The following is a 4,888-nucleotide window of genomic DNA, read 5'->3' as shown; positions in this document are numbered from 1 at the left end:
AGCGCGAGGATCCACCCCCTCAGGCTGCGCCACGCCCCGAGCGCGTCGGACTCCGGACTCCACGGGAGGCTCCGCCCACCAGCCGCGCGCACTTTTTTTCAAACTCAATTGGCGCTGTCATTGGCCGGCCTGCGGACAGGGCGGGACCTCGCGCCCGCTCCCCGCCCCGTCATTGGGCGCTCAGGATGCGGATTCGAATTGGGGCAGTTGGCGCGAAGGGCTCGCTGGGAGTGGGCACGTGCTCAGGGACACCGGAACTTCTACCTCGCCGGCCGGCGTGGGGAGGCGGCGCCTAGTGCCAGGCAGGGAGTCTCCCGCCCCTCCCCCCTCAGCCCGCCGGGGTCTCCCGCCCCTCCCCCTCCCGGGGCCTCCCGCCTCAGCCCGCCGGAGTCTCCCGCCCCTCCCCCACTCCCGGGGCCTCCCGCCTCAGCCCGCCGGGGTCTCCCGCCCCTCCCCCTCCCGGGGCCTCCCGCCTCAGCCCGCCGGGGTCTCCCGCCCTTCCCCCACTCCCGGGGTCTCCCGCGCCCCTCCCCCCCCGGGGCCTCCCGCCTCAGCCCGCCGGGGCCTCCCGCCCCTCCCCCCCGGGGCCTCCCGCCTCAGCCCGCCGGGGTCTCCCGCCCCTCCCCCCCGGGGCCTCCCGCCTCAGCCCGCCGGGGTCTCCCGCCCTTCCCCCACTCCCGGGGTCTCCCGCCCCTCCCCCCCCGGAGCCTCCCGCCTCAGCCCGCCGGGGCCTCCCGCCCCTCCCCCTCCCGGGGCCTCCCGCCTCAGCCCGCCGGGGTCTCCCGCGCCTCCCCCACTCCCGGGGTCTCCCGCCCCTTCCTCCCCCCCCCCCCCCCGCGTCTCCAGACCCCTGTGGGCCGGGACTCCCGCATTCCCTGTCAGTCTTTCAGGCTAGGAGTCTCAACCCTCCACCCATGCCCCGCATGACCCTACGCTCCTGCACCAAGCAGGTCACAGCTGTGCTGGCAGGGATGCAAAGCGTTAACCAGTGCGGGCAGGAGCAGCCCCCAGTTTAACCAGTTAACACTAGCCGGGTGCCCTGAGGATCTGTTCTAGGACCGGTTTTGTTCAACATCTTTATGAATGACCTGGCTGAGGGGATGGATTGCACCCTCAGCAAGTTCGCAGATGACACTGAGCTGGGGGGAGAGGTAGATATGTTGGAGGGCAGGGATAGGGTACAGAGTGACCTGAACAGGTTAGAGGATTGGGCCAAAAGAAATCTCATGAGGTTGAACAAGGACAAGTGCAGAGTCCTGCAGTTGGGATGGAGGAAGAATCTCAAACATTGTTACAGGCTGGGGACTGAATGGCTAAGTAATAGTTCAGCAGAAAAGGACCTGGGGGTTACAGTGGATGAGGAGCTGGATATGAGTCAACAGGGCACCCTTGTAGCCAAGAAGGCTAATGGCATATTAGGTTGCATTAAGAGGAGCATTGCCAGCAGATCCAGAGATGTCATTATTCCCCTTTATTTGGCTCTGGTGAGGCCGCATCTGGAGTATTGTGTCCAGTTCTGGGCCCACACTATAGAAAGGATGTGGATGCATTGGAGAATCCAGCAGAGGGTGACCAAAACGATTAGGAGGCCTAGGAGGAGAGGTGGAGGGATTTAGGTTTGTTTAGTCTGCAGAAGAGAAGAGTGAGGGGGGATTTGACAGCAGCCTTCAACTTCCTAAAGGGGGGTTCCAAAGAGGATAGAGAGAGGCTGTTCTCAGTGGTGGTGGATAGCAGAACGAGGAGCAGTGTGGTCTCAAGTTACAGTGGGGGAGGTCTAGGTTGGATATTAGGAAAAAGTTTCCCTAGAGGGTGAAGAAGCACTGGAACGGGTTACCTAGTTAATTCCCTCCATCCTCACGATTTATTCCTACCCTTTGTTTCCTATCTTTTAAGTGGAGTGCCTGAAAATGTTTTCATGATCATCTAGTGATCCTTCAATTAATGTAATGACAAGCCTTTTGTTATCTTAATTACTCTGACTCCCTCTATTTATAAATAAACTCCCTACCCCTCAAGGCAAAACTGGGAGCAGCACAAGCTCTGCTTCAGTTAAGAGCTTTGTCGGGGGTCAGGGCATGCACTTTAAGCAGACGTCAAGTTTGAAATTCAGGGGTTCATACTTGGGAGGAGGGGAGGGTTAGAGCCCCTCCACACTATCTAACTGGTACCTCTGAAGAGGAGGCTGCATGCTGTAACTGGAGATTGAGATATGTGATCCTTCTCTGAATTCTAATCCTGACCTCCTTCCCCTTAGCCACCAACTCCTCTACTAACTCATAAGAGGGGAACTGGCGCAGCATCAACCTATGTTGCCTCCTAAAGCTTCACATGCACCATACAGCTGGTGCACAATGCATGTGCGGGCCAACGGTCTCTCCTATGAACAGTTCTGGCACCTGGTGCCATGCACACTCATATTTAGAATCCAGTTAGGGGCCACACATCATGAAGAAACTACAGAAAGTAACCTTGTGACGGGGTGCCGTCACAGACGACCCCTCGGGGGTGCCTCCCGGGGTGCTGACACGGCCACTGCCACTCGCCTTCCTGCTCTCTGGGGCTCCTCACTGCCCAGTCCTGCTGGGCCAGTTCCTCTGGTCTCCCCTAGCCAAGGCCCTGAGCTGAGCTCCCTGCCCCTATGGAAAAGCAGTACAGACACTGAACCACTTCAGATCCAAGGAGAGTGCAGTTTAGGGCCCAGCCTCCTCAGAGAGCACTCCCCAGATGGGATCAAACCCCAAAGAATTAGGTAAGCCCCCTTTAGCAATGAAAGGGGGGATGTGCACACTGGTTGCCCCCCCCAGGTAACAGTCGCTTACACTCGGTTTGATAGAAAATAAAAATGGTTTTATTAAGTTGAAGCAGTAGGATTTAAGTAGTAATAAGAGAGAGGAGGCAGAGCAAAGTAGGTTACAAATCAAAAGAAACAAAACAGCTTGGCTAATTCTCCACTGAAACCTCAGTGCAAACTTTTCCACCTGCCACTCTAAACCAGGGCTGTCTTCCCCACCCTGGGGTCTCAGGATCCTTCCTCCAGGTACAGCCCAGCCAAAAGACCCAGTCCTCTACTTTCCTGTCCCTTTTGTTAAGGAATTGATGCCACTCCCTACCAACCACTGCTCAGACTTAAGGACAAAAGAGTGTTTAACAGTGGCTCATCTAGAAGTTGCAGGTAACACCCTCCATGTCTCCCATTCACACATTGGAAATTCACAAATTATTCCTCACTCCCTGTGTCTAATTTTACACACACAAATGATACATACAACAGAGTAAGATAAACAGAACCAGCAGATCTTGACATGAAGATCGATGGGTTGCATGAAATAATTTGCTCACACCACTTTTGAGTTATATATATTCGTGTCCATGAGTCCATTTCATAAAGCATGGGGGAATCCGTCACACCTTCCCATGAAACTACTGCTGGAGGGTTGGACAGTGTTCAGTGCAGAGGTAGTGTCTCCTACATCCCCTTTCCTGGACAGGGCGTCTGCCACCGTGTTTTCCTTGCCTTTTATGTGCACGATCTCCATGTCAAACTCCTGTAGAATCAGACTCCAACGCAGCAGTTTCGAGGTTGTGCTCCTGGTTCTGTTCAGCCATATCAGTGGTGAATGGTCTGTAAAAATTCTAAATCTCCTGTTGAAGAGGTAGGGTCTCAACTGTTTGACCGCCCACACTATGGCGTGACACTCTTCTTCTATGACGGAGTAGTTTTGTTCAGTAGGGGACAGCTTTTACTTAGAAAGGCAACAGGGTGCTTCTTGTTATCCTTCCCTGTCTGCATAAGCACTGCCCCCAAGCCACTGTCAGATGCATCAGTGCACAATTCAAATGTCTTATCAAAATCAGGGCTGGCTAGTACAGGCTTTGCTGACAGGAGCACTTTCACCTCATCAAAGCCCTTCTGGCAGGCCTCTGACCAAACCACCTTAGTAGGTTGATGCTTCTTGCACAGGTCCGTGATGGGGGCTATGATGTCGCTGAACCCGCCCACAAACTGCCTGTAATAATTCACCATGCCTATGAAGAATTGGATCCGTTTCTTACTCTGAGGTACTAGCCAGTTAACGATGGCTTCCACCTTAATTGGGTCAGGTGACATTTCTTCGCCCCCCCCCCAATGTCCTAGATAAGGGACCTTGGCTGCCCCTATCTTACACTTGGAGGGTTTTATGGTCAGACCTGCCTCTTTAAGTCAGGAGTAGGTGCTCCTTGTTGTCCTCCCAGGTGTTGCTGAACACAGCAGTGTCATCTGTATAAGCCCTTGCAAAGCTGTGCAAACCACTCAACACCTTGTTGACCAGTCTCTGGAAAGTTGTCCCAGCATTTACCAAGCCAAAAGGTAACACTGTGAACTCATAGAGCCCTGAGTCAGTGCTGAAGGCAGATTTCTGTTGTGGTTCCCCCTCCAGAGGAATTTGCCAGTATCCCTTGGTTAAATCAAAAGTGCTAAGGTACTTGGCCTGGCTTAGCATGTCTAGCATGTCATCAGTTCTGGGCATGGGATACATATCTGTTATGGTAACAGCATTAAGCTCTTCCGGGTTGCAATCTACTCACCATGGGCAAGTAGATTGTATTATTTGTCGAGCCCTGCATTGAAATAATTCGCTCAAACCACCTTTGAGTTATGTATATTCGTGTCCATGAGTCCATTTCATAAAGCATGGGGGAATCCATCACAAACCTCCTCTACTAGATCAGTGGTCTCTCACCTTTTTAAGCACGGAATCACTTTTTGAATTTAAGTTCAATCCAAGATCTACCTCAAGTATAAATACCCTTGCCCCACCTCCCTCCCACTCCTTCTCTGAGGCCCTGCCCACTCCATCCTCTTTCTCTTGTCCATCCTCACTCATTTTCATCAGGCTGGGGCAGAGGG

Source organism: Pelodiscus sinensis, chromosome 16, assembly GCF_049634645.1.
Source record: "Pelodiscus sinensis isolate JC-2024 chromosome 16, ASM4963464v1, whole genome shotgun sequence".
Lineage (NCBI taxonomy): Eukaryota > Metazoa > Chordata > Testudines > Trionychidae > Pelodiscus > Pelodiscus sinensis.
The sequence above is the reverse complement of the archived record's forward strand: the minus strand, read 5'-3'. Positions refer to the sequence as shown.